The sequence below is a fragment of the Pseudonaja textilis genome, chromosome 2 (genome assembly GCF_049901715.1).
Source record: "Pseudonaja textilis isolate UNSWEBS1 chromosome 2, rPseTex1.2, whole genome shotgun sequence".
Classification (NCBI taxonomy): domain Eukaryota; kingdom Metazoa; phylum Chordata; class Lepidosauria; order Squamata; family Elapidae; genus Pseudonaja; species Pseudonaja textilis.
Genome location: NC_141991.1, coordinates 223,845,453 through 223,873,233, shown reverse-complemented (window position 1 = coordinate 223,873,233; position 27,781 = coordinate 223,845,453). Strand labels below are relative to the sequence as shown.

The window sequence follows — 27,781 nt, the reverse complement described above, 5'->3', positions numbered from 1 at the left end:
ACCTGCAGAACCACTCCTTTATTGGGGATGTCTTGCTAACTGCCTATGCTTTCCACTGTTGTCTATTCCATTTGCACAACAGCATGTGAAATTGATTGTCAATCAGTGTTGCTACCTAAGTGGACAGTTTGATTTCACAGAAGTGTGATTGACTTGGAGTTACATTGTGTTGTTTAAGTGTTCCCTTTATTTTTTTGAGCACTGTATATTATGATCTGTGGAATAATAGAAGTAAAAAGTTATCCCAAACAGCCTTTTTCTCTTCTAAAGTCTTCTGCAAATTTTTTTTATTTTTATTTATTTATTTGTTTATTTGATTTGTCAATCGCTTACAAGATAATAGATATAAGTATAAACATGAGTAAGAATACAGGAAATCGGTATGAATAAATGGGGACAATAGGACAGGGACGGTAGTCACAATGATGCACTTATGCACGCCCCTTACAGACCTCTTAGGAATGGGGTGAGGTCAATAGTGGTTAGTTCGAGGTTAAAGGAGTGGGGGTTAGAGGATGTAACAACAGAGTCAGGTAGTGCATTCCAGGCATTGATCACTCTGTTGCTGAAGTCGTACTTTCTGCAATTGAGTTTGAAGCGGTTTACATTGAGTTTGTATCTGTTGTGTGCTCTTGTATTGTTGTTGGTGAAGCTGAAGTAGTCATTGATTGGTAGGACATTATAGCAGATAATTTTGTGTGCTATGCTTAAGTCTAACCATAGGTGGCATAGTTCAAGGTTGTCCAAGCCCAAAATCTCAAGCCTGGTGATATAGGGTTGAGAGCAGAGGAGTGTAGTACTCTTCTCGTGCAATACTTTTGGACTCGCTCGATTGTATTAATATCTGATATGCAGTGCGGATTCCAGACTGATGAGCTGTATTTGAGTATTGGTCTGGCAAAAGTTTTGTATGCTCTAGTTAGCAATTCGATATTTCTGGAGGAGAAGCTTCATAAGATGAGATTTACAACTTTTAATGCCTTTTTGGCAATGCTTTTACAGTGAGCTCTGGCACTTAGGTCATTTGATATGACAACTCCAAGGTCCTTGACAGAGTAAGCATCATCAATGAGGTCATATCCGCATAGTTTGTATTTGGTGTACTGATTTTTTTTACCAATGTGTAGAACAGAGCATTTGTTGGTTGAGATTTGGAATTGAGAGATGTTTGACCATTCAGACACATAATCAAGGTCGCTTTGAAGGACAGTAGCATTGTCAGTGATGTTGAACAGTTTTATGTCATCCGCAAAGAGGATGCAGTTGCTTATAAGGTGATTACAAAGGTTGTTTATATAGAGTATGAAGAGTGTGGGTCCTAGAACGCTGCCTTGGGGGATAGTGCTGTTAACTGGAGCAGGTATAGTGCTTGATATAGCACTCCCTATTTTTACTATTTGTTGCTTGTTTGACAGGAATGCAGTAATCCACTTATGGAGGGATCCGGAAATGCCTTAAGAGTTTAGTTTTAACAGTAGTTTGTCGTGTACCACGGAATCAAAGGCTTTGCAGAAGTCTATGTAAATTGTGTCTATAGCTTTACCCTCGTCAAGTAGAGTAGTCCATATGTTTTATTTTAAATTTTAGAATATATTGTGTAGATTTCAGGATAAGAGTAAATTTAATGAAAGTGGAGTACAGAAATGATGATTCAGTGCTTGCAGGAAAAATACTAGGTTTCCTTTAATAACAAAGGAAAAAATGGAACAATATAATTACATTAATCAACATAACACTCTAGGATAGAATGAGCAACTGAAAGATCTCAAGCCTCAGGCAGCTCTCAGTATTCTTCCAAAATCCCAAAGTGGCATCACCAAAAATCCAGTGGCAAAATGTTTGATCTGATTGATGTGACTTTGACATTTAAAAAAAAATAAGGGTGAGAAATGAATACATAGAAAACTGCTATACAGCAAAACAAAATGCTAGTTTCTAATATATTTATTTATAGGAATGCCTTTAAGGTACAAACTTCATTGGAAAAGTAAAAAGCATCCTGGAGGAAATGTAGTCTTCTACAATAGAGATACTTTGTGAGTAGCTATGCCTACCATCTAATTCCAAATTCCAATTATACTACCGACTGAAGAAGATTGTCTCTTGTTTCTAAGGTATCATGAGTCCCATAATACCAATAAACACAATTATGCCACCAAATAATTGTCATGGAAAAATAACCCTTAAAGATGCTGTAAGCAATTACAGAAAAGCATAAAATAATATTTTTAAAAATGGTTCTTGCACAATGTTTAGAACCTTGCAGACACAGGGGGTATCTGAAGGAATGGGCTAATTAACAGTAGTGATTCAGTCCAGACTTTTTTATGCTTTTATTCATATTTCAGGAGAATATAGGTGATAAAGCACATTTCATTTTGTGTAGGTGTACTTTTCTTTCAAATCTGCCTTTTAAGTAATTGTCCTTTTTAGAAGTAAATGTATAAGTAGGCGGTGTGTGAAAATTATCCTCATCTCTGCTGAAATGTTTATGTTGGTTGCTATTATATGAGAGTTTGCTTTTCATCTTTTAAGAGAGGGTTGTCAAACTCCCAGCCCGCAGGCTGGATGCATCACGTGCTGGCCACGCCCACGCCCGGTTTAGCAAAGGGGGGAAAAGTCCTGATACGTCACGTGATGCCACCATGATGATGTGTGTTTGACACCCCTGTTTTAAGACAATTGTAATAAATTTAGTTGTGTCTATTCTATGTTTAAACAAAGCATACTACATGTTTGTGGAGATTCTCAGTCATCCAGATCATGGTTGTCATGGAGAGCTAAAGAAACTTCTTGGATGAGAAGCTAAATGCCTTTAAAGAAGAACCAGAAAGTCCAGTTGCCTCAGGACAAAAGATACTGAGTTAGGGTTTGGGTTTTTTTTAAAAGAAGAGTTAGAGGTTAGAGGAAGATAAACATCTTTCTGTTGTCTGCTTTACTGAAGTTCATAAAGGATGTAATTCCAGTGCAATATTTCTTAACCTTGACAACTTTAAGATATGTGGACTTCAACTCCCAGAATAAAGTTGTCAAGGCTGGGAAGCAATGCTCCTGGTAATTGAACAAGAGTCCTAGATAAGAAGCATGCAAAATCAACAACAACAATAACAACAACAACAATAACAACAACAACAATAATAATACAATATCTGCACCTTTTCCCATGAAGATGCAAACCTGAATTATATTCATAAATGTAGACTCTATGTACTGTATTTGTTATGATAACATTTGTCATCACAAAAGTACCAGTGAATAGGGAGTGACAACCTGCTATGTGTCTGCTTATTTATTTATCAAAGTTCTTCATTGGCTATCTCACCTAAGTGACTCTGGGTAGTTTACAAATTTAGTGGTAAATCAGGAGTTACAGATGAATCTCCAACCATATCAGTCACAACTTCTGTCAATGATGTGGCTCTCTTTAGCTACTCAATGTGTTATCAGGCGCAATCTCTGCAATATAAGAGAGGTCCCTTATTTTTTCTGTTGCATATTATAATTTCCTTTATATTCTCTCACTAGCAGTTTGCTCAGTGAATAGTGTCATAATTATGACGGAAAAGCTATAAGTGTAGGTTATATTCTCCGAGTGCTGTGTTTGAGCACACTATTTTCTTTGCTTCTGTAAAAGCTTGTTCATGCTGTTTTATCAACCGCTATTTCCTCCCTATTTGTAGTAAGGCAGGACTGTCAAATTCCCAGACTATGGGCCAGATGCATCATGCACTGGCCATGCCCACACCCGGTTTAATGAAGGGGAAAAAAGTCCCGATACGTTATGGGACTCCACCGTGATGACATGAGTTTGATACCCCTGTAGTAAGATATTCAATATGTATGAGACTAGTAAAATTTGATAGAAGTCTGTTAAAATAGTTAACAAATTCTAAAAAAGATAATTGTCTTGACAAGTTTTATAGCTCTGAGGTCTTTATGAGAGCTTTCTCTGTACACTTGTGTAAGTTTTATGTGTCAAGGGTACAACTGCAATATGTAAAAGTTTTTTAAAAATTAACATCAGTTATGTCATGCTCAAAGACTGTAGTTCACTAATCTCTGCAATACTATCTTGAAATTTTGTAGATGCACTCCACTATTGTACCAAAGTTCTGACTGAATGGTGAGGAATGGAAGGATTTGCAGTCATCTGGTTGTTAGCACTTTTTCTGAGAGTTGTTGAGGTTTAGGGTTATATGAATAGTGCAGATGGGTGTGGGTCATTTTGGAACTGCTGAAAGAACTATGTTGTAAACAGAAAAAGGTGGTAGTATAAATCCTTCTGTTCCCCACTATTCAGTCAGAACTGAAGAAGCTTCTTGGATGAGAAGTAAAATGTTTTCAAAGAGAAAGCAAAGGAAGTCCAGTTGCCTTATGAAAAAGCACCTTTGGGACAACTTTGACCTCAATGACTGAGAAGCTCAATAGATATGCTTCATTATTTTTTTTAGGTGACAGTGAAGGCATCTAAATAGCACTGTGTGGGTCCAGGGCTCTTTGCCAAGGCTCTGGTGCAGATGCTGTTACAAATCCTTAGTGTGTACTTATGGTTAGAAACAATTTGGAATCTGCTTTCATTTCCATTTGTAAACAAGCCTCTGCTGGGCTCATTTTGTTGAAATGTTGTCCCTCATTTTATGTAATAGTAGACTAACTTTTAGGAAAATTGAATGCACTCTCCTGCAAATTATGTCTTCTTAATGTTTTTAAATAGTTTTCATTGATTTGCTAATGCTTTTTGTTATGGTTTTTGTTATGTTTTATATTGGTTTTCAGTTGTTGTTTTCTTACTTTATATGCTATTCAGAATGACATATGATAGGTATTTCAATTTAAATCTTCAATTGCCCAACTGATTAGAATTTCAAAATCTTTCCAACTATCCAGTGGTGGGATTCAAAAAAATTTTACTACTGGTTCTGTGGGCATGGCTTGGTGGGCATGGCTGGGTGGGGGGGAAGATACTGTAAAATCTCCATTCCCTCCCCATTCCAGGGGAAGGTTCCTGCAAAATCCCATTCCCTCCCCTCCCCATCCCACTAACCTGCTTTCCAGCTCTGTTCTCCTGTGCAGGGCAACAAAAGAAGACCCAGACGATCAGCTGGGACTCAGGAGGCAGAGAATAGATGGGGGTGGGGCCAGTCAGAGGTGGTACTTGCTGGTTCTCCGAACTACTCAAAAAACTACCAGTTTTCCAGAACTGCTCAGAACCTTCTGAATACCACCTCTGCAACTATCCCAATTTAAGAGGTTGACTGGAATGCACTGGGGTGAAACTGAACATTAATTACTAGGTATCCTATAAAAGAACATGGAAGCAGAAATCTGGAGAGGAAATGGTGGGATTTCTTTTCTGCTGTAGAAGGATTTCAAATTTTGATACCAGAGAAACTGGAGAAGCTCAACGAAGAACAAAGAGGCATGAAAGATCCTACTGTAAATGAGAAGAAGGGAAAGGCTGTTGATCTTTGCTGTCCCTCCTATTGGTACAAAGCATTTTAGAAACAGGTGAATTTGCAATTCTCCTTTTATTTTAAATCTGATTTCCTATTGAAAGGAACATGTCTGTGCATCCACACAGGAAGCATCAACAACTAGCATTTCCACCAAGGAAATGCTAGTTGTTGATGCTGGCCACTATAGTCTAATATATACTAAATGCAATAATTTAGTAAAGCTGAAAAGACTTCTCAAAAAACAACAACCAAATGAAAAACTGCTGGTGACCTTCTACCACTGCACCATAGAGAGCATTTTAACTTACTGCACCTCTGTATGGTTTGCCAATTGCACAGTGGCAGATAGGAAAGCACTCCAGAGGGTTAACGTCATTGCCCAGAAGATCATTGGTTGCCCTCTCCCCTCTTTGCTTTATAGCTCCCTCTGCCTTAAGGAAGTTCCAAACATTCTCAAAGATCCATCTCATCCTGGGAACCCTTTTTTTGAACTATTATCATCTGGCAGACGGTACAGAAGAATAAAAACAAGGAAAAATAGGCTGAAAAACAGCTTCTATCCCAGGGCAGTAGCCCTTTTGAATTCTGCTGTATAGTGCAGTGTTGGCGTGGTGTTGGGGTTTTCGGTTCAATGTGTGGAGGGTGAAGGATGTGTGTTTGTGTTTATTTTCATGGTCATGGTCATGACGTGCACTGAAGTTGGTGTTTGATTTCGTTGTACAAGGTGCCGTGACAATAAAGTAAAATAAACTAAATTAAAGCTTGTCTTTCAAAAATCAAATTTGGGGATTTTGCCTATCTGCTTTCTAATTTAATTTTTCAAAATCATCAACTTTTGCAACCTATTCTGTATTCCCTCCCTTCCTCCCTCCCTCTCTCTTTCTGTAAAATAGCACTTGATACATTCTTTGTACTCCTTCATTCGATAGTCAGGAAACTCATCTAGCAGCATACTGTTGTAGCAACCTGTGAATTAATTCCTAAAAGAATTAATTCCTAATTTAAAAATGGAATGTGGTAGGAATGCTAACAGACCACAAAGTATCTGATAAAATCTTCCAGGTCTTATATTTATTCAGACTTCATACTTTTCATTTTTTCTACCCATCAGTCAAAATCTGGCTTCTCCCTTTTACAAGTTTCATCTCAAATCTCACTTGGCTTAGGTTCATTTTATTGTGCTATTCCCATGTTATTTTATGGCTCAGCCTTAACAATGTGGCATTGGTGGAGATGATTTTAGGGAACAAAATGTTCAGCTCAGCTAGATGATTCATGCAAGCAGAATATTTAACCAAGGCACATAAAGGTGACAAGAGAAACAATTATTCCATTACTATGCATAAGGTAGCACAAGCTGCCTACTGGATTCATTAATTTATTAAGGTGTTGTTGATTGATTCTGTCAGGCATTGTACCTGGTGCTCCAAATCATTAGGTTTTGTTTCTTCTTTTGGTAATGATAAACATGCATATTTTGCACTCACATAGCTGTGATGAGCAACTGTTACTATGCAAACCTGAATGAGTCAGCCTTATATCACAGCTTAATTTCTCAGTGTACCATTTACCACCCAGTAGTTCTGTAACACTTCTGAATTATAAAATGTCATTCTAGCCTTCTAAAGCACCGGAGAGGAAAATTTTCCCTTGGTTTGTTAAAAACAAACAAACCACGGACCATCGTGTACCATTAACATTCTGCCATATTTAAAGATGAGAGTAACCTGGGAATAGGGTAACATACATAAGAACATTGCTCAGTACCTTATGATTCCTCAGAACATATCAGTACCTTATGATTCTTCACACTTGTTGAATGTATTTTTTCTTTTATATATTCTGAGAGTATTTGCAACAAGACAAATTCCTTGTGTGTCCAACCACACTTGGCCAATAAAGAATTCTATGGTTCTATTCTATATGAAAAGCATATACTGAACATGCAAACTAAATTTCAAATGTGCTTTTTCACATTTTCAAATTTAGTAATTCTTTTCATGTCAACCAAGCTCTCGACTTACAGTATGACCACAAATGAGCCCAACATTTGTGTTGCTAAGCAAGATAGTTGTTAACTTTGCCCCATTTTACAACCTTTCTTGCCTTAATTGTTAATAACACAGTTTTTAAGTAAATCTGGCTTCCCCCTTTGCTGCAGAAGGTCTCAAAAAGTGATCACATGACACCAGGACATTGCAAACATCACAAATGCATGACAGCTGCCAAGTATCTGAATTTTGATTGACCATGGGGATGTTGCAACATTATAAATGTGAAAAACAACCATAAGCCACTTTTTTCAATGCTGTCGTAACTTCAAACAGTCATTAAATAAATGGTTGTAAACAGAGTTTTACTTGTAATTTAACCATGATATTCATTGGTGAAAAGAGCTCTGATCTTTAGCTTTTATAACTTAAGTCTAACATTATAAATTGCTGTCTAATATTAACATTTGTCATCTCATATCAATAAAATGTGTGCATGGAATAATTTTAAGGTGTGGTTGACTGAAAAGAATTAATGATTCCAGATTAAGCCAATGGAAATGTCAGAAATTATTCATTTTAGTGCAATATTACTCATACCAAATTTCCATGGTTTGTTTCATTTTGGCTTTATATGTTCTCTGGACTCAGCCATTGTGATTTGGCAATCACGGAGTGTCCCTTAGTACAACATGTGAAGTCTTGTCATTTAGTGAGATACTGTTAGCCGGTCTTTCAGATGTTCGTATTCCAGAGATACAAACCAACAAACATTGAGGTATGCAGTCATTTATTTCTACAAGTAACACACATCCCATCCGGCGAAAACAGCTTGAATTCCAATCTAGATTAGTGCTGAGAGAATTTGCTTTCCAGCTATCTTTATAGCATTACCTCACCCCTCTAATCGCAGCTACCTCCTGCAGACCACCCTATTCTAATCACCCATGTATTCAACATTTCCTAATATGGCTAATTAGTTACTTAGACTGTATTCCCGTACCATAGCCTAGTACCCTCCCTATCACCGATCCCCTCTACTTCTATGAACACCCTGTAACACCCGATGTATAAATCTATGAACACCCCGTAACACCCAATGTATAGGTCCTCCCCTCACTAAAGTTTCATATATCTTAGCACCGCAGCCACACCATGGGAATTCCCATTCAGTCTTCCACTCCCAGGTAGCAGTGTGATGCAGCATCCTAGGGAATCTGCTTCATAGATTCAATTCTTCATAGATTCAATTCATAGATTCAATTCATTCAATTCTGCATCATAGGCATCTGCTTCCTGCTGAATGGGACTGGCATGGCTTGTTGGAGGGATCCACGATTAGCATCTTTAATTACTGGCGGGCATAGTTGAATATGGAGCCAGACAGGCTGCCCCCTCTACCACAGGTCTACCTGGAGAAGAGAGACAGATTGGTGAGAATACAATATTACTACTGTCCCCTGCCTTCATAGGATATTTCCAGTGAAATTGGCTGCAGAGCTGAGGGGCATTCACATTGGTATGAACCACCCATGAGGCCTCCATGAGGGGATATCCTTTCTATCATACCAAATATTGCAACACATCCTTATGCTTCCAGGAGTCCAGAATGTCAGCAACCTCCTAATGATCATCTCGTACTGGCCCAGGTGGTGCAATTCAGTTATCTGGTCATTCTTTATTATCAGGTTTGATCAAACTAACATGAAAAACGGGATGCACCCATTTAAATTGTGAAGGTAATTTTACCTGCAGAATGACAGGATTAAATCACCTTCAATACCAGAAATGGGCCGATATACTTTGGACCAAGTTTTTTACAGGGTAGTCCCGTGTTTAAATATTTGGTAGACAGGTACACAAGATCCCTCCCTTAAAGGATTTAGTTTCTGCTCTCTTTTTATCCGACTGTTTCTTGTATGCCAGAAGTCTTGTAAGGATTTTTGTACTGTGTTCCATGTCTCTCTTATTTTTTCTGACCATTTAGTCATAGTTGTGGGTTCCAGACTGTCATGTGGCTATTCTGGAATTGGAATAAATTCCATTCTGTTTACTATTCTGAATGGGATCTGTCCGGTACTACTATGGGTGGTGTTGTTATACACCACCTCAGCAAATGGCAGTAATTCAGGCCAATCATTTTGCTGATAGGACACATAGCAATGCAAATACCTCTCAATTGCTACATTAGTCATTCAGCAGCTCTGTTTGTGCTTGGATGGTAAGCAGTACTTAAACCTTGGGACGAACCTATCAGTCGGATGAACTCCCGCCAAAACCGAGCAGTGAACTGCACTCCTTGATCTGATATGATCCTTCTCAGTACCCCGTGTAATCAATATATGTGTTTCACGAAAAGGATAGCTAAACTTCCGGCAGATGGAAGTCCGGCACATGGTATAAAGTGCACCTGTTTTGTGAAAAGATCAATGACTGTCCATATCACTGTACACCCATGGCTATTGGGTAGCTCCACTATAAAGTCCATGGCTATATCTTGCCATGGTCTATTAGGGTTTGACATTGTCTGTAATAAACCTAAGGGCTTTCCAGGGCAGGATTTTGTAGTCACACATATTGTACCATTTCACATTTCGTTCAATGTCTGACCTCATTGACGGCCACCAGAATTGGTGTTTGGCAAGGTGGAGTGTTTTAAAAAACCATAGTGCCCAGCCTGTTTAACATTGTGGCATCTTTGAAGCACCCTTTCTCTTAACATTGCTGGTATGTAGAGTTTTGTTCCTCTCCAAGCCACTCCATTCCTGATATCACACTGGGTTTGATTGGTTGCCTCGATTGAGTGGGCCTCTGTGCTGTCCAGCACCTAAATCACTTCGTACTTTTAAATGGCATAGTCCAGAATCCAACTCAATGACTGCGGCATACCAGTCTTGCAATCGAGCAGGCAAGCCTCAATACAAACAAGCTTGACCTAATTCCCCATCCAACCCTTCCTGTTCAGGCATCCACTTCCCGCTGAACAGGACTGGCGTCGCTTGTTGGAGGGATCCATGATTAGTGTCTTTAATTACTGACAGGCATAGTTGAATATGGAGCCCAGCAGATACATGAACCCACCACTGAGTAGCACCAGTCATTTATGAGTCCTTTCAGCTCTATCTGGAGATGCTGGGAATTGAACCTGGGACCATCTGCATTGAAAATATGTGATCTGCTATTGAGCTACAATCTGGTATGCATAGGATACAACTTCTTGTATGCCTGTGGCATAGTGCAGATGTAAAATCTCTTAGAGTGACTTGTCATCATGGCACATTTGAAGATTATGGTAATAACCATGGGGAAAGAGCTTTCATGAAAGGCCTTTTGTGCTCATTCGATAACTGGGTTTCTAATTTAATGTACTGTTCTTCCAGTATAACATATATACACCAGGAATCTCCAGAATTAAATCTTCGCTTTATTTACCTATTTAAAACATTTATATAACTGCCCACCTTATATTAAAGTCCAGGCAGCTTCCATACATTTTGTACTTCTGAGATTATTTGACAGGGATTCATTTGTAGAAGTAGGTGCAAAGGAAGTCAGAAGCTTTCCCAAGCATTGGTATATTGGATTCATATACTCATGACTTTCCTGTAATGTCTACAGACTGAATTTATTTATACAGACTTATTTTATTTTAAATTTTTTAGCCTTCTGAGGATTATTTAAAATGTGATTATCGTGACAAAAAATAAAGCTAAAACAGTTTGTGTTACCTATTGTCACTAGAAAATCACCTATACGGACTCTGCTTTGGGAATATAGGATCCCCACTGGAAAATGTTGATTCTGTTCATATGATACACTTTCCCTTGATTAACCATGACCCTTTTGGAGGTTTCCATGGTTCACTAAACTATAAATTAACTGACTAAATTTGCCCAAGATTCTAGGGTAAAATGTGGCTCGTTAATTAATGCATCATATGAACAATCTTTGAATTCCATAGCAAATGTAAGGTCTCGGTCTTTCCCTTAAAAAGGTAAAAGAAAAAGAAAAACATGGCGTTTGGCAGGAGGACAAGGGAGACATGTCTCTCCTGCCAGATCTGATGGGACAGGTAGTGTACATGGAAGCAGAGAGAGGGAGTTCTTCAAATAAATGAAAGAATTCCCCAGTACCATAGTTGGGACCTATGAAAATAATTCCACATGTTCAATCAATAGGTAAAGAGGAAAATAAGGATCTTTTTTATCTCATCTTATTGTCAAGAATTAACTGAACCAAATTTTATGTTTCTATCATTGGATTCCCATCATACATCACTCTGCAAAAAAAGCAATAGACAAACATGATGCCTTAAACATTTATCATAAACATTCCAAAATGAGTCCATATTAGTCCATAAGTCTGCAGTCGGGCAAAGTATCACTTTGTTCATCTGACTAACATTTGATTCATTCTTCCTTCAGATTCTGGTTTAAAATTCACGTATTCAAAGTTGCATCTGAAATAATCTCCTAATTAAACCAAATTCTATATATATGAAAAAATGGCATATTTGTCTAATTATATTTACAGTCTACTCTCTTCTACTTTTAATCTATTTTCAGAACATAATCACTGTGGATCAGAAATCTCTCAGATCTCTGTCTTGCCAAATGCCAGTAGTGCAGGTGATAAAACTTCCTGCCTAGACTAGAAACAAGCCTTTTTATTGAAGCTCATAACTACCTTGTTTTTTTTCTGCTTTGTATCAGTTATTTCCGCAGTGTCCCCTTTTTCTCTTCAAAATAGGAATTATTCCACTAGTGAAACAAAAAAACAAATAGTTGCATGGTAGTATAGGTAGTCCTCAACTTATAAAGTTCATTTAGTGACCGTTCAAATTTACGACGATACTGAAAAAAGTGACATGATGATTTTTTCAGACTTACAACCGTTCCAGCATCCCCATGATCGAAATTCAGGCATTTAGTGATTGACTCATATTTATGACGGTTTCAGTGTCTTTGGGTCACATGATCCGCCTTTCCAACCTTCTGACAGGTAAAGTCAATGGGGAAGCCAGATTCATTTAATAACCGTGTTACTAATTTAACAACTGTAGTGATTCCCTTAACAACTGTGGCAAAAAAAAGTCATAAAATGGGGCAAAAAGCACTTAACAACTGTTCTGTTTAGCAACAGAAATTTTGGGCTCAGTTGTGGTCATAAGTCAAGGACTACCTGTCATGCATGATAGTAATATAACTTGTCACATGTGGAGTGTAAGTTTGCTCTAGAAATGATTAGATGTTCCATAAATGTATCTTTTTAAAAATCATTACCTCTAAAGTTGAACACTAGGTGTCACATTTAGATAACCAGTTAACACAATGAACTTACCCAGGGTTATTCAGGAAGACATCTTGATAAACGTTTACCAAGCAAGGAGTCACATAACTATTCGTTCCTGTTGCCTGCATATATTTATTTACAGATTTTGAGTTTCTGATGGATAATATCTACTCAATGTATAATTGCTATAAAAATACATTAAAATAATGACCATATTGCCAGTATCATGAGATCTTTATATCAACGATCACACGTTATATATGTATATGTTGTATTCCTCAAAAAGGACAGATGCCTAAATTAGTGACTGACAAACTTCAACCTGTTACAGAGAAAGGCTGTAATATTTAGGGATTTCCCCCATAAAAATCAAATGAGCATTTTGGGGGGGAGATGCCAATAGAGGCATATAAAGTAATGTATGAACTTGAAAAATCAGATATGGAAAAAACATTTTCATAACACCAGAACCCAATGTCATTCATCTGATTGGCAGGGGATTTCAGAACAGATAAAAAGGAAGTACTTCATATGCTTAACTTGTGACATGCACTACCACCACCAGATGGCCATCTACTGGGACACATTTTCAATGAGCAAATTCATTGGGAATACAACTATCAGTCATTATTATTATTATTAATTATTGTGGCCACATGTTACTCACAGTATCATAGACTTTATGTTCCTCAATACCGAGTATTGAAAAAAGAAGCTGCCACATTCCTACATTTGTCTGCTACTTAAGGGCAATCAAAATGATCCCATAGTCATTTTTATCTTAATCTGGCTTGAAATATGCATCTTATTGTGATTCTACTAAGTGCTTGCTAAATTTAAAGTCAATAGATGGCACTCTGTCCTTGAACTAGTAAGCTGTGACCTTATTAGCATTGTCTTCTTATATGAGAATTATTCTTTTTATAAGAAATGCTAAAGACATTTTTGGGTTTGGATGTATCACTTCTTATTGCAGCTAGTGTATGTCAGAGTATATTCAGGAACTGGAATAGAGCTTGGTAACAAGGCCAGCCAATGAATAGGCATAGCAACTAAGCCGGCCAATGAGGACTTTTTTGGAAACTGAAACTAAAAGTAGCCTAGGCTTGGTTCTATGTTAAGCTCTGCAGCTCTGAAGCTATGTTAAGCTCTGAGTCTGTCTGTTGAAAATAAAACTGCTTCTCTCCTCTGCTTGCCTGCTGAACTAAAGTGAAACTAATGTGTTTCTGAGCTGCTGAAGTTACTGCTGAAACTCTGCACTTGTAACATGTCTATTTCTGTTTGAGTTTGCTCCATGTTGGAGAAATCTACAACTGGATTGTAAAATCTACTTATTATGTTTATAAAGATGTTAAATGAAGCATCAGCCATCTGTGTTTATTTTTCTGCCGCTGAATTAATGCTGCAAAACTCTGAATAGTGTAGAATACAAAGCAGAAGGGAACTACTTTTAAACCAGATGTGTGTTTTTTTTGCCAGTGAATTATTTAACTGAACTGCAAATTGAGGAAATGTAAAATGAAGCCAATACTTTTTAAGGTTAACTCTCTGGGTAAGTTTGGAATCTTATAAACCCTTCACTGAGACAAATCCCTCTGAACATAACGGAATTTAATTCTGAGTAGACTGAGGTAGACTTGCCCAATACATCTGAATCTTCTAGCCTAAGAATTCACATTCAGCTACCTTGAACTTATTTTTACTTTCAGATTCAGCATGAGGGTGACTTTTTTAGTTCTGTCCATCTTAAGCCCAATTGTGAAGTACAAAATATATCAACATAATTTATTAACCCCACAACTGAGCAATCCTTTAGTGAACACAGTGTGGGATTCAAAAAAATTTTTTTTACTACCGGTTCTGTGGGCGTGGCTTGATGGGCATGACATGGCTTGTGGGCATGGCTTGGTGGGTGTGGCAGGGGAAGGATACTATAAAATCCCCATTCCCTCCCCACCCCACTAACCTGCTTTCCAGCTACATTCTCCTGTGCAGGGCAACAAAAGAAGACCCAGCCAATCAGCTGGGACTCGGGAGGCACAGAATAGATGGGGGTGGGGCCAGTCAGGTGGTATTTGCCAGTTCTCCATAACTGGTCAGAACCTGCTGAATAGCACCTCTGAAGTGCTATCAAGGAAATACATCACAGCCTGAACATTGTTGCTCTAAGGATGAAACAACAACTCTCTGACAACTAATTTACCTGTCACTGAAGATGTGCAGTATTTTCATAAGGTTTATTTATATAAGTATTCATTTTCCTACATGTCTTCAATACTTAAGGTGAAAAATATGAGCATCACGGTGAACCCATTCAAGTGCAAAATGTCCTTTTAATTCTCTAGTGTATGAGCGTCTTCATGCACATGTACCTTCAAATCACTCTTGAATTCTGGCAACTACCTGGACAACCCATGTAATTTTCTTGGAAAGATTATTAGAAGGAGTTAGCCCTTGGCTAACTGGGGCTGAGAGGCACAGAGCCAATCCACTGGGTTCATGTTTAAAGCGTGACTAGAACTCACAGTCTCCTGGTTTCCAGTCTGTTTCCTTTAACCACTAAACCTGCCTGGATCACTTTCTCTCTCTCCAGCATTTAAAATTAGTAAGTACTTAAAGGATTATTTCCATGGAGGCCTTCAAATAGGTAGTTCTCGACTTACAATCATTCGTTTAGTGGCCATTCAAAGTTACAGTGGTACTGAAAAAAAGAGATATGACCAGTTTTCACATAACTATTACAGCATCTACACATGGTCACGTGATCAAATTTGGGCACTTGGCAACTGGCATGAACAGGTAGTCCTCGACTTTTACTGATTGTTTGAAGTTTCACCATCACTGAAAAAAATAACTTAATGACCATTTTTCACAGTTACAACTATGGCAGCATCCTGTAATCACATCTTCAAAATTCAAAATATGCTTGGCAATTGGTGGTTCATATTCTGATGGTTACAGAGCCCCAGGGTCATATGATTACTTTTTGTGACCTACTGACAAGCAGAGTCAATGGGAAAGCTACTCAGCAGCCATGTTACTAACTGAACAACTGCAGCAATTCACTTAACAACTGTGGCAAGAAAGGTTGTAACATGGGGCAAAACTCACTTAACAACAAATGTTGGGGTCAACAGAGGTCATAAGTTGAGGACTACTTATATTTATGACTGTTGCACTGTCCTGGAGTCATGAGCCCATCATTTGTTACCTTCCCAACTGGCTTCTAACTAGCAAAATCAATGGGGAAAGCCAGATTTACCTACTGACTGCATGAGTCACTTAACAACTGCAATGATTCGCTTATCAATGGTGGCAATCAAAATTGAGTGGCTCAGCTCTATTTCCTGCAATTACTTTTGTTTGAATGGTTAAAGAGCAGTTGGGATGTGGAAGTGCTGTGACAGTCATTAAAGAAGACAAATTTAATAATATTTATTGAAGTTTTTAAAAAGACAGTAATAAAAGAAATGACAAACAACATTCAGAAAAGAGAGAACAGAAATTCCAGGAAAAGGAAGAGGGGCGGAAGAGAAGCAGTGAAAAATAAGCCAGCAAATCATTAACATTTTCATTCCTGGTGTCCGCAAAAGTTCATAAAGAGTTCTCAGAATTCTATAGAAACGTGTCTTATTTTAGCATTGGTCAAATAAACCAACATTGTACTTTTTTCTTTTGCTTCCAGGAATATTAATGTTTATTTCATTCAGATATTGTCATAGGATTTGATCTCTCTTCACATTTTTTTTCCATCTCAGAAGCTTCTTCAAAGCTCTAACAAACTTCTTTTGTAAAACGAATAAGGAATCACTATCCAGGTCATTTTCTTGGCTTATCATTTGTATTTCCACTTTAATTATCATCTCTGCCTCATAATCCACATTTTTTTTCATATTCTAGTATTTATATTCTAAGCCTGGTCCAGTGGTGGGATTCAACTTTTTTTACTACCAGTTCCGTGGGTGTGGCTTGGTGGGTGTGGCAGGGGAAGGGTACTGTAAAATCTCCAGTCAGAGGTGGTATTTGCTGGTTCTCCAAGCTACTCAAAATTTCCGCTACTGGTTCTCCAGAACTGGTCAGAACCTGCTGAATACCACCTCTGTCCTGGTCCCATGCCATGTATGGCTTTAAAGATAAAAACCATTACTATTCAACAGTCTTGTAAAGAAACATGACAAAATCATGAGATTAAATATTCCTTTTTTTAAAGAATTCTACTACCTCTGGAAAGCTAGCTTATCAAGCAAAAAGATGATAGCCCAAGCTACTTCCTGAGGACTCTGTTTCCTTTCCTTTCCTATTTCTAAAGATTCTGATTTTGCTTTTAAAAAAAGTTAGAGCTGCCTGCTATAAAATAAATATGTGCTATATTTATTCATAATCATTATGGAGAAAAGGTACACTTAAAAAACTCTGTGTTAAGTATCCCTAATTCAGTCTCTATTCTTTCTGCTCCATTTATCCCACATGTGATTCAGGAAAATGTTCTTCCATTCAACAATGCAAGTTAAGCAAATTGTGCTTAAAAAAAAACACCTTTAAACTTGTTTTCTCCTTTTGTATATTTTCGGGAAATGCTACAGAGTGAAGAGTTCTTCTGATGTGCACCTATGTGATTGTTCTGTCTGAGAGCCTATAACTGCTTTGAAGTTGATTATTCAATATGTAAGTGAAAGTGAACTAACTTTAAAGTGATGGCAGCTCACTGAACTATCAGGAAGATGAAACTACTTCTAGTAGTCATTCTTGCATACCCCATAGTCTTGACTATATGAAATATATTTTTAGATTATATAATTTGTATTTATTTCATTTATATTCCACCTTTCCATCCAACACACACACACACACACACACACATGACCACAATACAAATATATCAATATTAAAATTAAACCAAAATATATTTAAATCCCCAGCTAAACAGGTAAAATTTAACTAATTTCCTAAAAGAAAGGTAAATGAAGTAAACTGAGGACCCAGATTGTTGGGGGCAATATGCTAACAATATGCTCCTAGAGAGTGCTGTAAGCACTATTGAGCGGTATATAAGTTTAAGTGTTATTGCTATTGTTACTGTTAACAGAGTTTAGAAATATCACAAGAATATGTTTTATAATTTGGAGAGAAGGCAGGTGAAATCTGTCTACCATGTACTTAAGAAAAGACCTTTGAACATGCAGATAGATGGGTAAATAAATACTCCACTGAGTATTTAAGTGCCCAGACAAGATAAAAATTGGAGAAGTAGTCTATCAGCTAGTCAATCCCTACACAATCTAAATTCTAAAGGCTACAATCCTGTGACTTGTACTAAGACAGCAATGAGAAACCAAAGCAGATTTTTCATCATAGCATGATTGGATCTCATCACTGGATTTTCATTTGATTGTTGACTTTGAGTTATCTAAAATTCCTGTACTTTCATCAAAGCAAGTCCTATGTGGAGTGAATTGTGATAGTCTATCAATGGAAACAGCTAAAACTCTAAATATAGTTTTCAAAATGTACTTCATGGTATCACCATCATCTGGAGATCCAGAAATAGTTGCAGTTCAAGGGTTATGTATAGACCATAGTCAACTATCCATTCATTTAGTAATGAAATTTAAAAGCATTTCAGTCAATGCTGCTCTAAATCAACAATTTAATAGCACACAAAACATAAATGCACAATAAAGTTATGGTAAAAATTACAAGTTTATACTATTCCTGCAACTGGGAGTTCTACCATACCTAAAGCCCCAAAACTTTCTTCAATAGTCATGTATTTACAAGTTCCTAGAAGGCCAGTTGAGTGGCCACTTGTTTCAAAGCAAGGGAGTCTCCATACAGAATGTCTTCTTTTGGCTCCCTCATATCACATCTCCTGATAGGTGAGGACCTTCAGCAATCATCTGTCCTTTGACAAATGCATCATCTATGTGTTACAGAAGGACTTGCAGTTAGATCTTCAAGAGGCTTTCTAGGGCTGAGCCATATACTATAAGGCTTTAAAGGTGATATCTAGCACTGTCAATTTCTCTTTTCAGGGAAGTAGATCTTGATAGGGAATAATCTGAATTTATAGACCCATGGTTTCTTTCCAATAGTTTTCACTGTTGTCTGAATTGCATTTCAGTTTTTCAATCTAATTGGAGCTTCTGGAAGGTCCAGACCAGAAAAATTAATAAGAAATTACTGAATAGTAACATATGTAACTCTGGCTTAAAATTATCACGAAACCCCTCTTTCTTTCTAAACACAAATTTATTTCTTTATATTTATGTACACTTTAATGAATACTGAGAATGGTGTTTCAACTGTGTGTCGGAAATGTGGAGGGGCTGACCCATCTCTCCCTTTCTCATTGTTTATATTCTTAAGCAAGTAGCATTTTGCAGATACGGGCATCTGACTTCCAAAACAAGGCTCTGTATTTGGAACATTGTGTTTGTTTTGATGACATTCCACCCATTGAATTATAAATTTCACCCTATGAAATCCATCATAAAGATACAATACTTGAGGAATTTCTTTTCCTTTGGTTTATTTTTCCAAACATTTTGAGAAAATGAGATGGCTATCTGCCGTTTCCTTATTTTTTTGCAGGAAAGCTAAGGGTTGTTGACTTCCTCTCCCCTCCCTTCCTTCCTTCTTTCTGAAGGTACAGAACTCATCTGAGAAAAGAAGAAAAAAAACAGAATGAAGTGATTGTTCCTGTTCTCTTTTTCTTAAGTCATTTGGAACACTGTCCCTCCACGTTTTCTAAATGCACTGCAGCTGCCACACGAGAAGTGACAACTTTGCCAATTAGGGAGCAATTACAAGCATTGGGTCACTACCACTGTCGGGTCAGCACCTGGTAAGTTAACCTTCCAAAATTTCTTAAGGCAGCATGTAAACTACTAACAAATGAAAGTTGAAAGATAAAATACATGCTTCTTTTTGGTCCCAAGCAATTCAATTTGGCAGGAACTTAGTATGTGTGTTTATGTATGCCTGTGTGTGCATTCTACAATTAACTATGCAGTACTCCATTTTCTAGATGCCAGATCAAACAGTCTGAAATTTAAGAAAGAGGTGACAATTTTTACAACTCCAGTAAACATTTTTAGTGCATTCTAAAAGCTGCAACCCTTTTGGTTTTAGTGCATTTCCCAATCCGAATGACATACTTCAGATCCTCATGAAATGGATGAATGATAATTCATCAAATTATAATAATTCATCTGAGAAATGCACTTACATGTGGTCCTGTAGCCAATTCATTTAGCCTAGGCTGCAGAGGGGCTGGCCTGAATGATCTCTTTAAAATCTCCTATTTTTAAGCAGAAGGTGGAGGCTATAATTATATGAACAATGCCGTGTGTATAAAATGTTAATATCTTAAGTGCTTTCTTTCCTGAAAGTGTACAATACCAATGGACCAACCACTTTGCATTATAAGCAGCAAAAGATTCTGGGAGCTGTTTTATAAACAAATACACCAAAATCTAGGCAACATTTCTGTTAAAGTAAATTCCAGTTACAAGGTTTGTTCTGCTCAGTCATGTATTGTGTCCTCCCAGTATCTTGTTGACTACAATTTTAGCTGTATTTTAAATTTTAGTTATACGCCAAGACACCTAGGAGTAAGCCTTACTTTTACACTAAAGTGCAGTTTCCCTTCCCTTCCCTTTCCTTTCCTTCTGCAGGCAGAACAATGTTTAAATATGAAGTGTTCACAGCACATCAAAGACCCTGTTTTCTCACATCGAAGCTCTCTGGAAATTATATAATAGTGAGACATTTTAAAAATGTGTCCCATTGTACAAAATTGGTGTCATTTCTCAATAGGGACATGTTGTCACCAGCTTCAATATTTTAAGTGGAGAGCCCTCTTCCTCAAGCTCCAATCCTGTACAGACTTAGCATTGTTGAACCAATTGCAACAGTTCTGAAGAAACATACATAGAATTCTACTATGTACTATGATATTTGGGGATATCAGAATTGGGCTGCAAAAGTCTGAATCACCACTAAACAAAGAGATACAAGCAAACTAACTGTACACTATTACTTAGTGATTGTCTAGATTTTTGCAGCCCAGACTTTCTGGTCTTAACTAAACCTGTGCTACTAAAATGAGTCCTTTTCCAGAATGCTTTTCATAGTTTGTTGCTTGAAGTTTATCAAGCATTCATAACTGCCAATTTTAAAGACTTTAAAAATATTTTATTCACAACAAGAACGCATCTCATCGTTCTGACTGAGATTTTATCTGAACTGTGACTTCTGTGCATTTTTAACAAGAGCTTTGCTGAGTGTTTGTTTTAATGTTTTGTTTGTAATTCTTTGTTTCTTTTATTTCATACACCATGGAAGAATTTTGCTCTTCCATGAGCAAATATAGAAATATTTTAAATAAATAAATAACACCTCACCCCGCCACCCCCAAAATTTAATTTTGGACTTAATTTCAAGTCCATGGCAAAGTAGAGGGTTTTTTCACATATGACATTATATGCAACTTTCTATTATCTACAATACTTTAAGATATTTGTTGGAATTTTTAAAGGTATGTACGCCGATATAATTGATGGGCTTATTGGCTGTCTTTCTAATGAAATTTCCTCTGGTTGAGGTAAGCGATACAGGAGAAGTTAACATTCTCAGAAATATTATGACCTGAAGCATAATTCAAAATAACAGTAATCTTTGGAAAAGTTCATATATGGGTCAGTTAAGTACACAGTACTGAACCTATTAAATGTTAATTTTTAGATCATATTTTATATTTCTCATATTTAAATATAAAGTAAAAAATATTGTAGCTAGTGCTTCAAGTGATTCATTCTGAAGGTTGTTTTAGAGTGAGAATTGACAATTTAATAGCAATCAAAATAGAAGTAAAAAAAACCATTCCATTATTATGTTATAAGGAAAAAAATTAACTTCTTCAGGCAGACAGTTTGGTGTCTTTTTTGCTTAAAGATGTACTATCATGTCTTTGTTCCTAAACTACAAAATTAGAAATTAAATAATGAACAAACATTGGAAACTATTAAATGAACAAAATGATTCAGTACATAAATATTAGTTAAGATAAAGTCCAAAATACTAAGTCATGTGAAATAGCAGAGAGAGAGAGAATGTTCAGTATTATATGCAATATTTAATCATTCAGTGAATGGAAAGGATCTTTGAAACAACCTTGTCTTGCAGTTAATTCATACTAATTTTCAAAGGTAGTGCTTGGATTTGCATATTGTAGTTAATGCTGCTTGAATAGTTTGGTCTTTACACATTGGATGAACCCAGCTGATTAAAACTTATTCAGTAAATTAGGTTTAAGCAAAATATAGTTTAGTATAATGTATAAACCAGAGCAGTGGCAATCCCCAGTGTTCTTGATTATGGTTATTTATCATGTATTCCTTGTTAACGAGTCATAAGGAAATGAATAGTTTAATAATATGATAAAGCATTCTTAAAATGATTACAAGAAGATGATGGTTACAGTTCTCTGAAAACTTACACTGTTCATGATAAAATCTCTAACAATCCGATTTAAAATCATGATCAGCTAGTGTTATATATTGGACCTATGCAGAACTGTAGTAGAGAGTCTATTTTAAATAATTTGGCCTTGAGTTAATCCTGAAATGAATCCATTAAACAGAAAGAAGAAGATAGTGCTTAAAGGAAGAGGAAGATAAACCAAGAACTAGATGAGTTTTCATAAAAGTGAGAACCACATTTGGGGTTAAATTGGCAGGTGTTTTAGGAAATTCTCTAAAGATCCATGTAAGTAATTACCTTCCCCTGAATTAGTCATGTTGGTAAGCAATAGATCTGCATCAGAGTATGAAGAGACTATGTCATTATGTCATTGCAGTCTTCTTTAGTGTTACCAAATCTGGACTGCAAAAATTCAGACAAATCCTGATTGTGAATAATATTTAAGAGGTGGAACTTTCTTAAACATTGGCAATGATGATATCTGGAGATCACAAATGCCATTGCATATGGAGACCAGGCAATCACAACTATAATCAGTGATTGAATGATGGAGAGAAGTAATATATATGGTCTATGTGAGAAGGAGTAGTCATATAATAAACCTGGTCACAGGACCAACCTCTGCATCCACATGTTGACATAGCTGGCACTATGCCACAGCAATAGGAAAAATACTGTTTTCATATTGGACTGCCTCAGGTAGGTTTTGGTGCACCCTGAGTGCCTAGATGGTACAAGATGACCACTGCAGTGTGAAGTACAGTCATGCTTTCCATGAATGTTAAGTGAGCTGTCCTTATGCCACAGCAGAATGGTTTTGTGGATGTTGCGTTAGTCTTCCTCAGAGTCTCCCAAGTTGCTACATAAATCTGAAAATTACATCAGGTGGTACACAAGGTCCTTATAGAAATGGAACGTATGCTGTAAAAGTCAGGCAAAAATCTTCCATACAAAAGGGAGACCGGGTAGGTAAATAATGAATATTCTGTGGTTCATATTTCCAAGATCCTGTTTACTGCCTGTTTATGATTGTTAGTTTTCCTGTCATGGTTTTATACTTTTTTAAATGTGGAATTTTCCTGATTTTCTGCATAGCATTTTCTAAAAAGTAACTCTTTTCATCCCCTTAGCCGGAATAATACTTGCAAGCAACTCAATGGGGATCATGTCCTTAATATATGATATTGCAGTGTCAAACGAGGACAGTATCTTTTGTCCTTACTCTGAATTGTCTTTGTAACAATGGCTATATTAGGATAGGATGAAGTTGGTTGAGAGTGAGAGCAGTAATTTTCCATCTCTTGAACTTGGCTATATGGAATCATCACAAAAAAACAAATTCTACTTCAAGGGAACAGTAGAAACATTCCTTTGCTTTGAATTGTTGTTTGAGATGAATCATTTCTGTGTCTGCCTATAACTCATTCTCCATAGATGACCAAAATACATTGTTTTGCGAGTTGTGTAAAAACGTTGAAAAAAGCCACATCATAGCTCAGCATGGCCTAGAGATGTCTGAAACATTATAGATTGTGGCTGGTAAATTCACTTTGTGTCAGTAGCTGTCCTTTCTAGAAGCAGTAAGGCTTGTATATCTTGAATATGGGTGATAGCTTTGCTCTTCTGCATATGGACCCAATGATGAACATCAGGGTGGTACAAAACTTCAGAACTGAAGACAGAAAGCTTCTGCATGTCTTAAACCAAGGTCACATTTTCTTATGAATAGGAAGCATTCTATTTGTTGAAGGTCACCAGGCAATTCCAGAAAAAGATGCAAGCAATTTAAAGAGTTGCAGACAGATGGTCCGGGAGCCCTAATATGCTCAGTATGTTCTAAAACAGTGGCTCTCAACCTTTTGGGCACCAGGGACCAGTTCTGTGGAAATAGGTTTTTCTCAGGGCCAGAGGAAGCATGGTATCCTGTGCTTCGCTTGTTTCCATGGCCAGGTTTCTGGCATGCCGGTCCACAGACCCAGGGTTGGGAACCCCTGTTCTAAAACACCCTTTTCCCTCTAAATTTGAAGCTCTGCATAGCCCAAATTCATGTGATCATTGAATTGCCGAAGTAGCTATACATCTGATATAAATTTGACCATGTTCTATGTCAAACTTTAAAAGTTCTCAGATCTTCGCTTCCAGTTTAGTAACTTATATATAAAGTAAAAGAAAAAGGGAAATGATTTATGCTGGGAAAATACTTTATGCTATAGCATGAATCAATACTTGAAGGTAATTTCCCATAGAGAACTGAGATGTTAGCTTTCCTATGTGCACATCTAAGATATGGCTGAGAGGTGGACTCCGTTGCTATTTCCAATTCATTCAAGATAATGATTATTGGCAGCAATCTACCAGCTTTTAAAGCAAAGGAGTTGAAGTAAGGTCATAAGCATACCAACTGATTCACTTAGTAACTGCTTTGCTTAACAATAAAATTTCCAATCCTATTTATGGTCGCTGAATAAGGACTACCTGTTTAAGACAATGCAGACTAAGTTGCTGTGGGGGCTCAAGTATGCTCATAACGCTTCATGTAAATATTTTTCAGTGATTTAGAAACATTGTTGAGTTATTATTTTGTCCATTTTTCCTGTCTTGTTATAAGATCTATGCATGCATTAAAGTACAAAATACCATATAAAGTGAGAAGCAGTGTTAAGGCCCATGTCCTCCACAGATGTTCATACATTGGGTGCAAATTCACCTGAGACTTTGTCATAATCAGGAACCCCAGTGTAATCAGGTTTGTCGTAAAAAAGGATGCTTGGTCAACTGACTTATGGAGCCATTAGGATTACAGGTCCTCATTTAGCAACTGCCTTGTTTAGTGACTTTCACAATTATGATGGTGATGAAAAAATAATTTTATGATGAATCTTTGCTGTTACAACTTTTGTAGCTTTATAAAGCAAAGGCAAGCTGAAATAAAATTATAAGTACAATCATGGTTTCTCTTAAATATTGCCCCATTTAATGACTGAGTTGCTAGTCCCAATTAGGGTAACTAAACAAGGATTGCCTGTACAAGCCCTCCTTCTGAATTTTCAGCCCTTATGTACAGTAGCTAAATGGCTAAAAATAGTTAAGTCTCTGATAAATCAGATTTAGAATTACTTCATCGGAAGAATTCAGTATAGCTGTCTTCTAATGATATTTCTTATCCAAGAGCAGTAAGTTAAGCCTTGAACGTTTGGGGCACCCTAGTGACTGGTGCCAATATTTTTATGGCTGCTAATGCAGAACACACTTCAATAGGATAACACATTCCCTAATGAATGTGCATATCTGCAATTATTCTTATTTCTTTAGGGAAAATAGTATCTTTGCTGTCATCTTTAACACCTAGCCCTTGCTGGAAGAATTTTCTATTTTTTTAAAAAAACGCTCAGGACAACACCTGGCTAACTTGGCCTGTATTGTGAAGCAAAGCAGCTTCAGACTTGGTTAATATTAAGATGGGAAGACATCAGGAATTCTAACACTGCGCTATAGTCAGAAGTTGGAGAACATGAGCAAACCACATCTGAATTATTGAAAAGAAAATAGAGTTCTTACGTTCATATATTCTCAGGCTGACTTGAGGTCAAATCAAGAACACAATTTTTAATTTGTTTAAATGGATGTAGGATCTATCCATTCAGGATTACAGGTTCTGTGGTGGAATTTCAGACAAGAAGGACAGTGTAAAGAGACAGTCTAGTTTGTTGCTCCATGGGAGGAAGTGACAGAGGCCAGACCCTTTATCTGCCTGTTGCCGAGAGAATGCAGTTAGCCTGGTGAGATTCTTGTAAATAAATAACAATAAAGAAACTACTTCGGCCTATTCACTGAGTTGTTTTAGTTCTTTGCACCTGACAGGTTCTTATTAGCAGTACCATATTACTATTAATTTCTGTAAACCTAGAACTCCTGACAAAAGTTCCAGGGGCTGTGGCCTGGGGAGGTGGGGTGAGAGTGGACATTACTTTGAAAATGAATGGAGATAGCTAGCTACTGTCCCAGTTCGAATTCTGGAACTATTTTGCTCATACAGTTAGGATGTTAACATCATTTGTCCGTAGCTTGCACAAAATGACCGAGAGTCTCTTTGGAGACTGGCAGAGACATTTTCAAAATTGAAAAGGATTTCCAAATAAAAGATAAAATTGGAGGTGTCCCATATCTCAGAATGAAGGGTGGGGGTACAAAAAGTCAAAATGGCACCTGTGACCACATGATCAAAGCTGTATTCCTTTACATGATTGATTGCGCATAGTGCCACAACATTAGCCATCTTCATCCCCTCATCAGACCCTTCCTTGTTCCATTCCATTCTGCTGGGAAAGGGATTAACAATTTCTCTTATGAAACAACGCTACCAATATCAAGCTGCTCTTTATCGGTGCCACTTCGGTCATGTTACTTTCCCTCGTTCAACATGTTTTCCTTGTTCATCAGTTTACAATGCAAATTTGGTTTTTTAAGGAAGGGTATGTTAGGAACAGTGCCATTAATTTTGTGAAAATAGATGAGATAGGGAGAAAAAGAGTAGGGTTCTGCTTTAATTTTGTATATTTCTCAGATTTGAATATTTTGAATTAAGCAAAATGTTATTTTAATAATTTACAAAATTATGATATTTATTACTTAATAATTAAGGATGCATTTTCTTATTCCTGGAAATTTGAGAGAGAGACAGAAAGGCTGTATAGCAGCTATTTATTTTGAATTATGTATTTAGTTCATGATTTAATCTGTTTCGAAACAACAACCGCAGAAAGAAGATAGAGGATGTGTGTTATTTTATGCAATGTCAGATACAAATGAATAGAGAATGTTAAGTTGAGCAACAGAAATGAGAGCATGAATATTCACATTCGGATCTGTTTCACCCCCTACTGAACCATAATGTAGTTTATTTATTTGAGGATAAATCAGTCTTGACTCCTAGCAACTGCCTCGATAAGGCCCTGTGGTTTTCTTGGCAAGATTTTCTGAAACAGTTCGCTATTGCCTGCTTGCAAGCGCTAACAATATGTGAATAGCCAAGAATACCCAGCTGGCTTTTTGCTTAAGTCACGACTAGAACTCACGGTTTCCTGGTTTCTAGCCTGGTACGCGACACCAAACTAGCTCTTTTTATTTGTCTCCTTTTTATATTAAACAAATGTAGAGATTGTGGTAGCATACACTTAATGTTATTTGTGCAATGCATTTATATTCTGCTGTTTGTTTGGAAGTTCAAGGTAGCAAAAAGAGGAGCTTGCTCAAGATCCTCACCATCAATTACCCTTAAGACAGCCTCAAAAAATGTCATAGTTGCAGGACCAAATCTGTGTCCGTCCCCGGAACCAGAGGTTTAATCTTTTGAGCTTTCAGACCAGTGGTGGTATTCAAATTTTTTTACTACTGGTTCTGTGGGCGTGGCTTGGTGGGCATGGTGTGGCTTGGTGGGTGTGGTGTGGCTTGGTAGGTGTGGCTTGGTGGGCATGGCAGGGGAAGGATACTGCAAAATCCCCATTTCCTCCCCACCCCACTAACCTACTTTCCAGCTCCGTTCCCCTGTGCAGGGCAACA

General features: G+C 37.2%; 1 protein-coding gene across 3 annotated transcripts in view; it reads left to right on the top strand.

Moving 5' to 3' along the window:
* The first annotated feature begins 19,354 nt into the window (after positions 1-19,354).
* Positions 19,355-27,781, top strand: part of ZNF366 (zinc finger protein 366) — a 30,581-nt gene continuing 22,154 nt past the window's right edge. For 2 of the 3 annotated variants that reach the window (XM_026718209.2, XM_026718193.2), the window contains exon 1: positions 19,356-19,583. The gene's annotated coding sequence lies outside the window, so the exon portion shown is untranslated. Of the gene's footprint in view, positions 19,584-27,781 lie in introns of all 3 variants that reach the window. The other variant, XM_087927135.1, reaches the window with a different exon arrangement.